We start from the raw sequence: 17978 nt of genomic DNA on the forward strand, positions 1-17978 counted from the left end.
TACTTTATATATTTTGGATGTTAAGCCCTTATCAGATACATGATTTGCAAATTCTTTCTCTGATTTTATACGTTGCCTTTTCATTTTGTTGATTGTTTCTTTTGTGATATGGAATTCTTATACCATGTTTCCCCAAAAATAAGCCCTAACCAGAAAATAAGCCCTAGCATGATTTTTCAGGATGGCATCCCCTGAACATAAGCCCTAATGCATCTTTTGGAGCAAAAATTAATATAAGACCAGTCTATTTTTGGGGAAACACGATAGCTGCATTTTCTCTCCTGTATTGTTTACGTTTTTCAAAATTGTCTTTATGTCATTTCATGGAATTTACTGCCTCAAAACTCCGTTGGGCTAAACAGAATGTTGATAGACACATGATAGAGCTAAAACTACAGGTAATAGAGCCTTCAGAATAGTTTTTAAAATTAGAATAAATAAACGATGTGGGGGGGGGCGTGAAAGTTTCTCTTATTTTTTTTATACGAAGTACAGATTTATTTTTGTCCCACCTCCCTTTTGCATGGATTTGTAAAATCCACATTTTTCCAAAGGTATTTTTTCTCATTTGCATCCTATACTTCAGTTGTTATGATAACCTGCATACATAATATGCAGACAAGTGCTTTATTGTGACTTTTTTAAAAATGCTACTTACTTGAGACAAGCTGGTGATTTCTGTAGGCTCCTCATTAGACATCTTAAATCTCCAAGAGGCCATGACAGTGGATGTTCTTCAAGAGTGGTCTCTAGGCAACAGGATTCCAGGCAGAAAGACACTGAGGAGGATGTAAAGGGAACAGAAATATGATAAGACACTGAGTTTGGGAAAAGGAAGAATTTAGAGGAAATGAAGACATATTTGATATATCCTACGATCTTGGAGAGAGGAGTTAAAAGGAAAAATTTTAATCTATCACTTATTTCTTAAATTAGACTATGGGATTTTAAATTATTTATTCAGGACTTGTTTAAATTTTTAATCAATACAATGTAATGCTCAATAACGTACTCTTAAACTACAATTTTGATTCAGTTTTGATCATATACCTCAAATTGTCTTTTCCTTTTTTAAAGAATGAAATAAGTGGTTAAGGAAAGAAGAACTTTACTATTTGAAAGTATGTCCCACTACTCAAGAAGACTCAAAATTATCTCACCAGTATCCTAAATAAATGAGGTCTCCACATATTCTCTCCATTATAATAGTACCTCCAACTGTTTTTAATGGTGATAAAATTACCCTACTAAAATTAGACTTAATATCATAGAGACTGATTTTTTGTGGATTCCAGTGAATCTCTAAAATTGAATCTTGTGGAAAAAAGAATATTAAACATTATGAGTTCCACCCACTTTTATTTTCCTTATCGCACCTCCATCCAGAATCAAGTATAAAAAAGACACTTTTTAACAAAAGCAAATACACTCTGACCATATCTGTAGAGCAGAATATAGACATTTGGGCAAAAGTAAACTGACACATGTGAATAAGGAATAAAAAGAAAAAATTTCATCATCAAAAATGTGCATCTACAGAAGCAGAGCTCCACCTGTTCCATATGGTATTAAAGATAAGAGAATTTAAATAAAATGTCTTATCTTAGCTTTAACATTAGCTACAGCTCACTAGTGTATTACAACATAGAGACAAATGATATGAAAAAGAAAATATATTTGGAGTTAAATATATTATAAATTGACTTAAGACACCTTTTTCAGGAATACAAGGAATGGGACCGCTCGAAAAGAAAAGATACGCACTATGATATCTCATTCTTATAGGTGCAAAGACCAAGATAAATTATAAGGGCCAAAATAATTTAACTATTTTCTATATGCTGGAGGCTTACAGCCTGAAATAATCAGTGTGCAGGAAGCACACAGTGACTTTAACTTTCTTTTAAAGTGTTTAAATTCATAAATAACTTGTTCTCTTATTGCTCTACACATGTAACTTAACTCTTCTTGTCAAATTTTCTATGTATTTTCATCTGCTTCCTGACTACTTCTAAAGCAAACAACATTCATATCTCCATTTGATCTCTTTTTGAAAGACGAGGCAAAAAAAACACAAACAAACACAAAAAACCAAACCAGTTATCAAATTTACACATGACCACTGAATTCTGTCCATGCTGCATTTTGAACTGGGGAGGAAATTATCCATGATGTCTTTGCCTTCTGAACATGTGTCTTTAGTTTTTTGCCTTCTTAGATAGACTGTTCTAAATTTCCAAGGCATATCATTGGATTTCATTATATCTTGCATGCATAAATCAATACTCTATTTTTTAATTTAACTGGATTTTTAGGATGCAGAGAATATTTCACTATTAATGTGCGTGTGGTCATGGATTATCTGGTTTTGTTATTACTTTTATTTTTCTACTCAGATATCATGCATATTCCTTTCTACCCTAAGCCATTGAGGTACTAGCACAAGCCAGCCAAGATCCTTGCCTATGTGTTTCTTCCACATTCATTAAAATATGCTTTTTTGTTGGCAGTTTTAATAATTCTCATCATCTCTCTCTCATGGTGTGCTCTTCATCTTCAGGACATTTTGAAGACCATCATTAATTCTTACAACGCTTCTGAGAGGTAGATAAGTGGGTGTTACTAGTCAGATTTCCATTTAGTCTAACTGTGGGAATCCTTCCATCAAGATAACAACAGAAATTGGGACCCATTATCTCCACTGTACAGATGAAGAAAATAAGACCAAAAGATTAAGTGGTGAACCAAGAGGAAAGAGAGCTTGTGTGAACAGAGTGGAAAAGCTTTTTCAATTCCAGCTCTCAATCCTGGGTCTTTAGTATTTACCTGGTTTACAGACTCTCTTGGCTAAGAAAAACAAATGGAACCTGTATGTGATGCTTTAGAGAGTTCTGTATAAAACTTTTCTCTAAGAATTATAAGACATAATTCAAATACAAGAAAAACATTGTTTAATAATCACGTGATTTGTTCACCCTATATTTAACACTAGGAAATGGGAGAAGCATCTATTCAGAACAGCCCTTTGCCACCTTATTGTGTTCTGTGGAAATACGTCAATTACCAGGATTTCTTAGAGAAAATGACCTTCCTTTTCTTTGAATAGACATTACATAGAACAAGCATGATGATAATAGATAAGCAAAACACAACTCTATCCCACTACCTTTTTACAAGAAGCTTTTCCCCTCTGATGGCTGAAAATCTGGCACATCTGTGATTTTTCAGCTCACTCTTAGCCCACAAGTCTTCTAAAACATTCTCATTTGGAAATTTTAAATGCCTAATCTGAGATGTCAGTAAGCATTTTAGACTTCAAGCCAGGCTTCTCCCCATTTCTAGCTGGGGTGGGTCTTCACGGCGAGAGGTGTGTCCAATTACTCTCTTTTCCCACCCAGAAGTCCCTTCCCACCAGAGGGAGAGCTATGGGAGGGCAGAGAGAAAACGAGGGCATAGAAAAGTTCTGGTTCAGTTCCTACTGAGCTGGCTTCCTGCGCTCTGCTGGACCCCTCTGACAGCAGACCCCAGGATGTAGAGCTTCTTCCCTGCTGGCTTGGTAGCCTTGCTGACAACTAATTCATGTGGACACTGTTTCTTGTTCCATGCACCACCTCCTGGCCTCCCATCATCCTCCGCACACACGCTCAGTGGTCCCCCCATCACAGCCCCATTGTTCCCGTTGTCTCTCAGGACCTAGAACAGCCCCCCAGCTGGCCCTTTATCCCACTAGGCCCACATCTGGTCCACAGTCAAATTCCTGGCCTGCTATGGACTGCATATTTGCATCCCTCACAAAATGCATGTATTGAAGCCCTAACCTCCAATGTAATGGCGTTAGGAGGTGGGGCCTTTGAGAAGTGATCAGGTTTAGACGAGGTCATGAGGGTGGAGCCTCAGTATAGCATTAGTGCCCTTCAAAGAAGAGGAAGAAATCCCAATTTCACTGTCCTGACAGGATGCAGCAAGAAGGGGGCTATCTGCAAGGCAGAAAGGGGGCTCTCGTCAAGCACCAAATCTGCTGGCACCTTGACCTTCGACTTCTCAGCCTCCAGAACATAAATGTTCAAGGAGATAAATGGCTGTTGTTTAAGTCACCCAGTCTGTGGCATTTGTTAAGGCAGCCTGTGCACACTAAGACCCTGCCCTATATTTGACTGAGTGGTAAATTCCCCAGACCCAGCCCTTTCCCCCCTCTGCACTACCATGGACCCTTCCTCCAGCAAGAAAAGACTGCACTCTGCTGATTGTTCCTCCCTTTCCAATTTTCCCTTCCATTGTTCCAGAACATGACTCTTCTTTTGCAGCCATTCTGATCTGCTCAGTGATGCTTTGTGCATTCAGACCCAGCCGCTTTTCACTAATACAACCTCCTGCTTAACTGCTCAGCCTCACTCACAAATGCCTTTAGATCCTGCTCTACTGGGCTTTGGCAGTGTCCCAAATGCACTGCGTTCTCCCCTCCTCCAACGTCTTTCTCTTACCTTGCTGTATTAGCTTCCTAAGAGTGCCATAGCAAATAATCAAAGCCTGTAGCTTAAAGCAACAGAAATTTGTCCTCATGGTTCTGGGGGCTGAAATCAAGGTGTCAGCAGGGTAACACTTCCTCTGGAGGCTCCAGGGGAGAATCTTGCCTTGTCTCTTCCAGTTCCTGGTGGCTGTCAATGTTGCTTGGCTTATGCTCAACTCTCTGCCTCTGCAGTCACATTGCTTTCTTCTCTTCTGTCTGTCAAATCTTTCCTATGTGTCATTTATAAGGATACTTGTCAATGGATTTAGAATCCACCCATATACTCCAGAGTGAGCTTTTGATCTCAAGATCCTTAATTTAATTACATCTGGAAAGAGCCTTTCCAAACAAGGTAACGTTCGCAGATTCTAGGAATTAGGACATAGACATACGAGCATCTTTTGGAAGACCACCATTCAACCCACTACACTTACCAATGCCTTTCCTCACCTCTTTTGCAAACTCCCAATTGGTGTCCCTCTCTCCATTCTTGCCTTTTGTAATCTATTTGTTATTTTACTGACTTCCTCCTTGCCACTGACCTCTCTGCTATACAGTCACCCCTTTACCATGGTTTTCAAGGCCCTTCGTGAGCTCACCCCAGTTTAGCTCTCCAAATTCATCTGCAACCATTAGTCAAACATCTTTCTGTCATCAAAACTGTGTACAATACTTACTGTATTGAACTGTTTTCTCTTAAAAGAAGCCCTGCTCTCTCTCACTTTCTCACAGGTTGCTTTATCTTCCTGAATACTTTTTATTTTTTCCTCCTTGACTAACTCATCTTTCAAAGCACATTGTAATGACCACTTCTTTCACATTCCATAATATTTTGCCGTCTGTCTTCCTTCCCTAGTAGCATTCAAAGGAGATACCTTCTAAATCACTGTTGTGCCCACAGATCCTAGATAAACAACTGAAGAGGTACTTCATCCACAAGTGACAAACATATAAAGAGACATGGTCCTCATTCTTTTCTGAGAATTTCTCAAGTGTAAAAGATCTTGTAAAGCTGATGTCAAATTTAGCTGCTTGAGATTTCAAACCAAATGGAAATATATGACACAAATGACATATGGGAACTCAGTTTGAGATTTAATTCAGACATTTTTATTCAATAGAGAGCATAAAATCAATATTTACACAGGGGTCTCTTTAAAGAGCCACATTTTGCTTGAACATAACATTTAGGGGCCTTGATCTTAAAGTGATTTATCCCCCAAAAGCAATGATTAGTTTTACATTATCATGATAGCATTGTCAGAGGCAGTATGCATGCCTCTTTCTCAGGTTGGTTGACAAGAGCCACACTTCACTGAGTCCATGGCATTTTAATAACTTGAACTTAAAATAGTAAAAGACCAAATTATACTGCTTAGCCTCATGTGGTGCTAGACCTTCCCTTAGGGACTAATATAAGAAGCAATCTACCCACTAGTAGCAGATGGGGAAAAAAGAGGTCAAGATTTATAGAACAGAGCCAAAGGTTCTATGATCATTTTTCTTTTGAGGCGTGTTTCTCACAGTACTCTTGCTAGCTCATTTGCTTTTTAAAATTAACCTTTTTTTAATAGAATACAATCCGAATTCTTGTTAAAGGGTTGATTTTATGTTCTGTGACTTGAGTGATGGAAGATTGATGAAACAATCTTTGAAGTCATGCACTGGTGAATTGATTGGCATAATCCCAAACTGTGTACATAAAATAAGTTATTGGTGTTGTTCCCTAGAATATTTATGACTTGATTTCCTGATGAGGGTATGTTGGTGAAAAGGTGCTCATTTGCAAACTAAATCTGAGCAAATGTGTGACTAGTTTTAAGGACCAGTTAAAATTGTTAAGACTGTTGACTTTGATTTCAAGTAAAAAAGAAAAAATATAAAGCTTTGGCACCAGTGCAACTTAGTCCGTGTAACTGAATTGACTATTCTTTAGTAACCTTTCTACATCACCAAAACCAAGTAACTAATATGTTAATGTCCAATAAATACCTTTCATTACCAGCAGATATTTTCAAGTTTGTCATCCCAGTGGACCCTGGCAGTTCAAAAATGGTTAGGAGAAATGTGAGTAAAAGTTATAAATGGCTAAAGGAAATGAAGATATACCATTCCATTAAGATTCACTTACATCTGCTAGGAAATTGATCTTCCATGCTGAATGTTGGTTATGTCAGCAACGGATCAGGACGTTGGATAAATAATGGGTCTGAACCAATTTGGCAATTTTTGGTTGCTGGACTGCTTTTCCTCCCTATTTGGGAAGCATTGATCTGCCTATTTTTGTAGTCAAACATATCTTTTAATGGTTAGGTTATCTATGAGCAGACAAGATTGCAAACAATTGTGCAGTTTCTATATTTCTGCAACATTTTGTGAATGTTTTACTAGCTTTGCAATATACCATCAGAAATATTTTTCTATGTTGAATATTCATTTTGTACACTCATGATTTCTTCCCATATTTTAAATGCATTTAGTAGACTGAGAATATGAAACAGAATGAGGACTGAAAAGAAAATAATAGTAATATTTATAATGGTATTTCTTCCATTTTATCTCTGTAAGTGGATATGTTTTGACTTAAGTTACTATCTCTTTTCTGTTGAGAAATTGCTGCTAAAATCACTTCTTTTTCCAACTCTACATATCTGAGTCCATATCTGAGACCATCTAATGTTTCTTTTTCCTAGGCGCCATCCTTCACCTCCTGAACCAATTTCTACTGAAACAGAAAGCTCTTGAGCAGCTTCAGACCTCTTTGTTACTGCAAGTCATTGATTTCCGACTCTGGCTCTATATTAGCCCCACCAGTTTAACTTTAAAATTATAACAATATCTGGATCTGATACCCAGAGATTCTGATTTAATTGATTTGGGTTAGGGCCCAGGCATCACTAGTGTGTGTGTGTGTGTGTGTGTGTGTGTGTGTGTGTGTGTGTGTGTGTGATTTAATTTTAATCTAATGTGAACCCCGAGTTGAGGACCATAGCCTTCACTCTGAGGCAAAACGGGATTGGCTCTCATATTCTTTACCAAATCAGGTGCACTGTGGGCCTCATTCAGCTGTGTAACTTGGGGAGCCTGATACCTTGGAAGTTACACCTGTCTTGGACTGTAGTATTTCCAGGCCCACCACTGGACTTCCAGTTTGTTTCCTGAGTTGAAACTCCGTATGAAGTTTCATTTTGGTAACAAGATTCTTGTCCCCAAAACTGAAGCTCAGAGAGGTCAAGTCACAGAGCTCATTAGTGGATTTAAACTTCGTCATGCTAAATCCACACCCTGTGCTCGGAATCACAACACCGATGCCTTACCCAGGCTAGCTAGGCTTTTCTGTGGAAACAGATAAACCCTGAAATCTCAGTGGGTTAGCTCAATACCATTTTATTGCTTGACCTGGTAACCCACTCAGAAGTGTGGTTATCTCTCAAGCTGTGACTCAGTGACTCAGTCTCCTTCCATATCGTAGGCTCACCATCCCAGAATCCTTTGGTTGCAGTACCACAAACAGGCTAAGACAGTAAAAGGAGGTGAGGAAGAAACATTGAGTCCTAACTGACCTTGACAGGAAGTGATATATAACTTCCTTCAATATTCCATGGGGGAGAATTACCATATTTTGCTGTGTATAATGTGCTCCTATGTATAATGATCACCCACATTTTTGGCCCAAACTTTCAGGGAAAAAAATCTTTTGTTTTAATTTTTTTAATTCAAATTTTTATTTGTTTACATTTAGGTACTTATTTTTTGTATTATACAGGAACTTTAGCATTTATTTTTTAACATATTATAATACAAGAAATTTTATGGAACAAATAATTACAAAACACAAGAACAGATACAAGGTACAAGAAATTTTATGTATCAGCAAGAAATTTCTGATATTTACACATCATAGAAGGCCAAGAACTCTTTGTCATTGCAAGTTCGTCGTAAGTTCACCAAAACCGATTACCATATTCCAGGGTAATATTTTGCATACGGATATCGCTGATTTCTAGAGTTACACTTTTAACTCATAAGCATAAATAAAATAAAAACATGTATATAGATACGGAATTAGTACTACCCATATATAATGCATATCCTTATTTTCCACTCACAAATTTGTACCCAAAAAAGTGTGCATTATACACAGAAAAATATGGTAATCACACAGCCCCTCCTCTCCAGGATGCACAGGAAGCTGGGAAGCTTACTGTCTCTGCCACAACCCTACTGCCAGCACTCACCTGCCTTAGATGAATCTGTGGTATTAAAGATTATTATCCCCATAATCCCCTGATGCTGTGTTCTCCCTGTTGGATCTGTCTCTCTCTCTACCCAATCTGCATTACTTTAATCAGAAGAATCTTTCATCTGCAGTGATGACCCACATTGTAATTTGTTATTCTGCCTGTCTACACTGGCAGTAATTACTTGTATAACTTCAGTTTGCCTTATTTCGCCAGGCTACCCCAACTTGTATTAGTTAATTTTTTTCTCCCCAGTAAGAGAACTGCTATTTCTCAGTCTAGCTCCCCTTGCTTTTGCCTGTCCTAATTGATGGAACAGGATGAAGTGTAACTGACTTCTGAGACATACAAAAGAGACAAAACTGGTGTGACACCACTCTGATGGTTCAAATCCAGCACAACTGCCTATAACTTGCATGGCAATAAGAGTGAGTAGCCTCCTGGCCTATTGCAATTTCAAAGAACACAGTGAAACATTCAACACATTATAATAGCTGCTCCTAAAAACGCACAGAATTAATCCGATTTTCCGCTCACTTATGCTCTTTAAAAACATATCATATAAGCTATGTTCCAAACCAACTATTGTGTCAAAGCATAGCCATTTTTGCCAAGATCTTTGAGACAAAACTATATTTTTCCAATGTAGAAATAAGTAAGAGCTGGCTAGATGATATAAATGAGTACATGCAGTTACAATTATTTAGATAAAACATTTACTACTACCTGGATGATTATTACATCTCCACAGACTTGAGACTGTTGCTTAAACTGACAATAAATAAGGATTCCTGAACAAGATATCTCAGAATTGGAAGTGATACTGGGGGAGAGATTTGTGTGAATGAATCCAACTTAAATTACAATTAGCCAGTGTTCATAGAACTTGGTTCTTATGGACTGTAATTAATTATCACACTAAAATTTAAAACTCTTCTCATCTTTTTTTGCATCTTCATTAGGCTGAGATTTCCACCTCTGCTTTGCTTTCCTTTCTTGACCTACAGCAGCAATGTTTTTAAAGTGGAGTTTCTGCTAATTAGTTGTGGTACAGAGGAGCTGGGGGCAGGGGGCCTCAGGCATTCATTCTCTGATCCAATTAGATTTTAACTGTACAAAGACCTGGATCGGACGATCAGACTGCATGAAGCAATCTAAGAATAACTCACAGACTATTATGTTTTATGGAGGTTTAGGGACATTGGTTTCAGAGAAGGACAATTAAGAGTTGATGGATTATACAAATAAAGCAAATCTCTTACCTATGCATGCTCTTTCTGCTAAAAGTTTATGTAATACAATATTAAAGAGTACATATGCCTTTTATAAACATATTCATTTTGTAAAATACACTCAGTTAAAGTCAGACCAATAAGCAACAAGGGTAAGCGAAGTTTATCTTCTGCCTTCTCTGCAATACTTTCCGGGCCTGACACTTCCCTTCTTTCCTATAGAAGATCAGAGCTTTCCCTCTGTAAAGGTTCCTTCTTTGGATGCAACAGATCTGGTGAACTAAATCATACTGTAGTGTCACACACACGGTATTGTTCCATAATGGAATAAGCTGCCTCCAGACATAATGACTTTAAGTACTGGGAATGTCCAAAAGCTTTGGTGGTTGGATATAGCATACAATTACAACAATCCTTTAGGAGTTTGAACTTGACCTTAAGGCACCACTGATGTTACCTTCTACGTTCTTGAACTCCCTCCTCCCCACCTTTTTCCCTGCCCCACTGCCTTATCAGTTTCAGTCTTTCACCGTGTTTTGCCCAGATAATTACAATGATCTTTTAATAGGGAGGCCTAGGCACAGTCTGGTACCCTTCAAATCCACTCTCCACATTCCTCTTAGACTGACCCATGCTTACAGCTTTTTGCTTGTTTTCCATATACTCCAAAAAAAAATGACCAACTTCTTTACTGTGTTATTGAAGACCCCCCAATCATCCCTCCAACCCCCTTCTTATTCTCCAGACTCACCTCCTTATTTTCTCTTCCAGCAACTCTCAACTTTTCATGGTCCCTTAAACACATCATGATATATTGCATTCCTATGGAATTTATATGTTGTTCTTTTGATTTGAAATGTGCTTCTGCTCTAATCCCCTCAATTCATTTTGATTAATTCCTAACCTTCCTTTAAGATTCAGAAGGGGTTACGGCCTCAGGAAGCTAGACTCAAGCACCCCCTCAAATAAACATACTTGTATACACCCACACCCTTTTTCACTCACATATATTCTCACGCATACCTTCTCTCTACTCACACACACCCAGTCTCTACTCTCTACACGCGCACTCACACATGCCTGCACACATGCTAACACATCTGGATTAGGTGTTATCTTCTGCTGCAACTGAACGTGGCCTGTGCTTCCCCCATGTCCACTTAATGCTGTGTGTTATAATTGCATGCATGTATGTCTGTGGTTTCCCCAGGCTTCATCTTCCTTGAATCTCCAACATCATATCTAGGCTAGAGAAGATACTAAAAAATGTTTGCTGTTGCATAATTTATGATTCCTTCCACCTTGAGATTAAATGATTTTTTTTTTTTTTAAATAAAGCCTTCTAGAACAGATGGCCGCTAGGACTCCTCAGAGTTCCACACCTGCAAACTTGCCTCAAGTTACCTTTCTGACTTAGCGGTACAACTTCCACATTTAGGTGAAGCATGGACAGAGCTGAGATTTGGAATCCTTTGTCTCTACCTGTCCTTCATTCTTTATAATTCTAGCTCACATCTATAAACTCAAACTTGGACCTGGACTCCTAATAATGCCAACTATACAAAGTTATAGTGTGTGGGAATACCTGTGTCATGTCTGTCAAACCCCTTGCTATTCCTAAATCCACCATCTCTATTTCCTTCATGCCTTTCCCCATTTACATAATTCAGGCCTGGGGACAAACAATGACCCAAGCTGGGCCAATCGCAATATTCCTGGCCGTGGCCAAGTGGATTGATCCAGAGCTGGGTCCTCAGTCTAGCTGGACCGATCACATTCCTTCACTGGGATCTTATCTACTGGAATGAGACATGGTTGAAATCCGTTTTTCTGTCACAGATAATTAGAAGGCACAAAACTCAAGCTGGAGCTATGTAGAGGCAGCCATCTACAGTGAGAGACGATGACAGTGATGCTAGCATGACGATGTATTGCTTGTGAATGACATGAAGGGTCACTAAAATGAGCATGAGGCTCCATCCTATGAGGAAGTCAAGATGTGATGGTTCCGACCAACATCAGATGGGCACAGGTAAGGTTGTGAGCAAGGCCTCCCGAAGGGTGTGATCAGGCAGTAGCATTGGTGTCTGGGAAGCCATGAGCTTGTGAGAATTGTCTGCAGATGATAAATGTCAGGACTGAGCAAATCACTGCAGGTCTAGAATAGGCAATCTCCCAGGCAGATGGTGATCAGTCACAGGCTTGTCTCAGCAGAGCATGAATCCTTGTTAGGGTCCAGGAAGAGCATCACAGTTGTTGGGTGGGCAGGCCAGCTCGTGATGTACAGTCTAGCAGTTGGCAGAGCCGCAGGAGGATCTATTGGGTGCGACAGCCTGTGGGCTCACTGCCAGGATTCTGTCATGCCTCCGTTGTCTGTTACCTGCTCCGGCAGTTACATTGGAAAGGATTGCAACCTCCAGCATCCACCCGACTCCTACAAGAACCTTATTAAGTTTTCAAATGTCTAAGCCTGAAAGGTAACTGCTATTCTGTCAGGTCAATAACTGTGTGAGCTCCCATGTTTATTTGAAGCTCTCCAGGCTGGAGTCAATGGAAAGGAAAGCAGATTACTCGGAGGGTTCTGCATTTTCATAATCAGATTCAGTCTCTTAAGTCTTATATGCTCTCAGGACTTAAATCTCAACAAATAGACTCTCAGTAGAAATCCTTGTAGTCATTGCTAAAAGAACTGCTTTGTGACTTTTTTCCCACTCAAACTATGATAAAAAGCTACAGAAAGAAAAAGAAGAAAAATCCTGTCTAAAGCAATCATTGTAAGTTAAGGTAATTAGCTCTGTGTGAAGTTTCAGCAAAGGTTACTTCAAAAGGGTGAACTGTGGCAAAGCATTAGAAATGAGAGAATTATATCTGGAAGTAATTGGGAAATTTTAGGTTTGGAAGGCAGAAGGCAGGGAAACCTCTATGCAGGGGCTGTTTCTGTTTAAATCTAGCTTATGATTGCATGTCTCACAAAGTCTTCATTTCAACACATTTTTATGAACTGTCTATTGTGCAGCACGGGGCATCACCGACATGGAAGACATTCTACACTCTGGCCTCTCACTTACTCCCCAATTCAACCAGTCACCAGGTCTCAGAGCTTCAATTTCCCAACCATTCCACGAATCCTTTTTCTCCTCTTCTTCTCTGCTTCCCAGCAAGAATTGGTTTATTTTTTACATGCCTAGTGTTTCGTAGCATATCTGGAAGAGTGAAGCGACTCCACAAACAAATGCTGCGTGAATGAGAGAACGTGAGCAGGGCAGTCCATTGCAGTATAAACAGTTCTGGGGTGGAAATCAGGACCATTGAGGTCTATTCTATACCAGGAAACAAACTAGAAGACATATATTTTAGCCTCCCACAGATTTGGTTTTCTTGCTCGTAAAATAAGTGGGTTGGATTCTATTTCACAAGATCATCTTCCGGGTCAAAAAACTGTATATGCAACTAAGAAGTATTAAGAAATCATTACTACTCTTTTTAGTTTATTACATTCATATTGTTGTTTTAAAAAAAGAAACAATTCTCTTTTGCTGAGTAGGAAAATTCTTTAATTGTTTTCTTTTCTGAATCTTCTATGCTTGGAGATAATTGACCTTCAAAGTCTCTCTTTGCTTACTACCCCATGTATGGCTCTAAAATCCTTCAAGGTACTATGTATCATTCAACTTTGTATCCCATCACTCAGAACAGTGCCTAAAACATGACAGATGTGCAATCTATACTGTATTTCATGAGCGTTGCTATCTAGTGGCAGCCGTTTAGAATTGCAGACATAATAACAGGAGTAAATCAAACACCACAAGGACATGCCATGAAAATTAAGCTGATTTAAGTGTGGGTCAGTACTACTTTTCCAAATATTGCTGTTAACTAAACAATGAAATTAATCACATCCATGTATATTGCACAAAAATGTTCTGGAAACTTTTGTAACTATGAATGATTGCATTTAGACTTCGACATTCTGTTATGTTGTGCTATCTCAAGGTTATATTGGCAACTAATCAGATAATGACATTTGGAATACATACACTATACAGAACATATCAATATAATTCTGGGAATCCTTACTCAGATTCCTGTTTTCCTAAGTAAAATACAAATACACACACACACACACACACACACACACACACTGAAAATTAAAACAGGTTTTAATGAAAAAAAATTTAAATCGTTTCTCTCTCATGTAAAGGAAATCCACAGACAGGCAACTCAGGGCTGATAGAGCATTTCCATATAGTTATTAGGGACACACATTCCATTCCATCGAATTCATACTTGCTCCATCCCTAGGCAGAATGTCCTCAGGAGACTAGAGCTCAGCCATTACATTCATATTTCAGAAAGAAGGATGGAGAGTAGATGAGGAAGAAGAGACAAAAAGCCCATTTCAGCCATCGAATAAGAAGTTTTCTTGAGTTATGTCACAACATATTTTACTTAACAACTATCTTCTAGAAGGGGTAGAGTCAGTAAATCAGGTAAATTTATTCATTTAGAGAAATGTTAGTTTCTAATTTTATTATTCTGAGGATAACAGGGAAGTTACCTATAAAGCCCAGGAAAGATTTATTGAGGGAAGTTATTAGGGAGAAGGACTAGCATGAAAAAAATGCAAAATAAACATCTTTAGTGTATCTGAATTTTATAGGATATTTTTGCAAATAATGTAGACCTATTGGGAAAATCATATGGATTGGTGTTTTTACCTTCCATTCACATTTTACCCATGGGATTGTAACAATATTTATGCATAGTAATAATTTAACTACATGAAATTGTAATTGTCTTATTTGATATATGTATAGACATATATGTAGCTAGATATAGGTATAGACATACAGATACAGATAGTTCTGGAGGCCTATTGTTAATAATGGAAGTTATAAAATGATGTATTCTTAATATTGAAAATGATACTTCCTTAAGTTTGCTTTCTATTCTTACCATTCTGTAATGATTTAGTAAAGCAACAGAAAAAAAAAGTATCACATTTAAAAGAAGCAAGTCAAAGTTTTACTAAATTATATACCTTTAAATTTGCCAATAAGTTTAGAATACAATATTGGTTTTGAAAACTCATGACCATGAAAATATTGTATTACAATATTTTAATGAATTGGCCAAAAGAATGATTTTTTTAAGAAAATGGAATAGTCTGAAGAAGAATTTTGCCAAGTTTTACTTTTTTCATTTGTGCATTTTACTTTCATCCCTACAGTGTGGAACAATATTTTTCTACTGCTTTCATTCGTTACACATGAATTATCATAAAATAAGTTGGACTGTTTAATATTCCTTTCTTGGTAAAAATATTAAAATGCTGTCCCTTCACTTTTAACTATGTTTTTCATTATAATAGGAAATGAACTCATTTTAAGTTAATTCTTTTAAAATTGTGGTCATTTTTTCCAGAAAACTTTCTTCTAAAAATTTCACCTCTCATTTATGTACTCCTTAAAAACTCTTCATCCATATCAAAGGTTTCTCCTAATGGGCATACTCTGTAATTCTGCCCTCATCTTTTATGGGCATCAAATATCTCTGTGGCCTTTTTTTATTTTCCTGTTTTATTGGGACTAAAGTTATTAAATTATTGCAAGAATATTCATAAGTCCTTTCTATTACACTCTTTTATAAAATGCTTTTGTAAATTGGTCACGTCAGAGAAGAAGGGAAACACTACAATGATTTTTTTTCATATCTACTATTTACCTTAAACATTATTTAACAGTAAAACCATGTCAACATGTTTATATTAAATTACTGTACAGCAGTTCTGAGTCTAAAAGTGTGTTGTAAATGTTACTGTAACAATTGCAACCATACCAAAATCTTTTTTACTTATCAAAAGTTCTTTATGGAATGAAACATATTATCTCTGAGCCTTGTTATAAACCAGTTTCATAGCATCATTAGATCCACTACAAATACATTTAATATCTTGATTATAAAGTTTCTCTTTGGCACAAATTTTCAATTTCATTAGCAATTTTTCATTTCCAAGTGCTCAGTACCCACCCATGAAGCTAATCAGCACACGGAAATACATGCACCTACAAAGAATTTTGGAGGACAGAGATGGAAGTCTGTGGGGCGTTTTTCCTCCTGACACCAACCAATTCTTATAGCAACTGAATGTCCTACAATTCAATTGAATTCTGACACTAACTCCGGGTTCGTGTCAGACTCCACAGTTTTAAGGGCTCAGTCCCACAAGATGTGACCTCACTCCAGATACAGGTCACAGTTATTGAGTCCCCAGATTACCTGCACTTCCATCCAACATGGCTACAAAGTCAGGGATGCCCACAACCTCTTCCTTTAGGTTTGATTAATTTCTAGAACAATTCACAGGACTCAGGAAAACATTGTACTTACTATTAATAGATCACTAGTTTATTATTAGGTTGATGCAAAAGTACCTGCCGTTTTTGCAATTATTTTTAACCTTTTCAACCACAATTACTTTTGCACCAACCTAATATAAAAGATAAAACTCAGGAACAGCCAAACGAAAAGGATGCATAGGGCAAGGTATGGGGGGGAAGGGGAATAGAGCTTCCAGAGCTCCTGTGACCTCTCTAGGTTCTCTGCCCTTCCAGCAACATAATGTGTTCACCAACCCATAAACTCTGAGCCCCATCATGTAAGGGTTTTTATGGAGCTTCCCTTGGGTGGCTATGATTGATTAAATCATTGGCCATTGGTGAATAACTCAATCTCTCACCACTGCCCCCTGCCCCAGAGGTCAGAGTGAGGCTGAAAGTTCCAACCCTCTAATCATGCTTTGGCCTTTCTGGAGACCAGAAAACACGCACACCCTGAAATACATTCTTTCAAAAAATAAAATTCCCTAAAATTTTTTCAAGGTTTTTATGATGCCAAATTTCTCACATTAATAGCTTGACTCTTTCTAATAGTTGACTAAACCAAAACCAAATTATTTATATGCAGATAGGTTAGTTTGTTTATTGCTTCTTTTAATTAATAACGATAAAGAATGCTATAAAATTTATATTTGCCATGTCTTAAATAACTGATTTACAGTTCTTAATGGGTATCAAAGGATCAAGGACCCCAAAATCATGATTTAATCAAAAACCTAATTTAATACATTATTTGCAACCTTATTATTGACCTCAAGGGCAAGCACTTTTGTTGGAGCTGCCAACAAGGAAGCAAAATGTGACTAATTTTCTACTTTCCACTATTTAAAAAAGGATTAATGAATATAAGCATATCCCAATTTGATATCAACATTTTCTATAACACATACTTAAGAAACTCTATGCCTGGAATAATTGGGCTATTGACTGTTTCTGGAACATATATTAAGTTCCAATTTAGACCTCTTATTTAGACCTGAAAATTACAATTATAAAGGAGGTTTCCAGATTGCTTTTAGTTTTCTTATTTGAAATATCTCCTTTGATAAATCTTTTTTCTTGAAAAAACTTATCTATTAAGCTGTTAGACTCTTCCCTTCTTAATTACGAATAGCAGCACATCCAGATATATCTCACATTCTGCTTTCATAATTTACTAACAAAGTTAAAATGCATATAGGAATATTTTAAAGGAGCCTATTGGAATTCTTAATGGTATTCTGTATTTGTTTGTTTGTTTTAAAGTGAGTGGAAAAGGTCACAGAGAGAAAATATCTTCTGAAAAGTACAAATACAGGTTCACAATTCCTTGTCCAAAATCCTTAATAAACTCTGGAAAGTTAATGGTTTGATATAGCTCCATTGGTAGCAAGACTGGACCTGAACAAACCTGGGGCTTCTTTCCAGTCTCTGTGTAATCCACAAGTGTTAATATTCCCAACTTTACTGCAGAAATATAAATGTGCTGTGCTCAGGATGCTTGCTCTGGGAGCATTATACAATATACAATGTATTACTGTATTCCCTTTCCAAAACCTGAAAATTCCTGACTTGTAAGACATGTCTGGCCACAAGGGTTTGAAATAAGAGATTATGGACA

The 17978-nt window shown here is 37.5% G+C and overlaps 1 protein-coding gene and 1 long non-coding RNA gene across 5 annotated transcripts in view; one reads left to right on the forward strand and one right to left on the reverse strand.

Annotated features, from left to right (window-relative positions):
• The window catches only part of LOC141570173 (uncharacterized), a 402630-nt gene that overhangs the window by 323112 nt on the left and 61540 nt on the right, over positions 1-17978 (reverse strand). For all 3 annotated transcript variants that reach the window (XR_012494127.1, XR_012494126.1, XR_012494128.1), the window contains exon 2: positions 659-779. This is a non-coding gene — a long non-coding RNA (uncharacterized LOC141570173). The remainder of the gene's footprint in view (positions 1-658; positions 780-17978) is intronic.
• The window catches only part of CYYR1 (cysteine and tyrosine rich 1), a 114554-nt gene that overhangs the window by 58789 nt on the left and 37787 nt on the right, over positions 1-17978 (forward strand). The window lies entirely within an intron of this gene.

Source organism: Rhinolophus sinicus, linkage group LG01, assembly GCF_036562045.2.
Source record: "Rhinolophus sinicus isolate RSC01 linkage group LG01, ASM3656204v1, whole genome shotgun sequence".
NCBI lineage: Eukaryota > Metazoa > Chordata > Mammalia > Chiroptera > Rhinolophidae > Rhinolophus > Rhinolophus sinicus.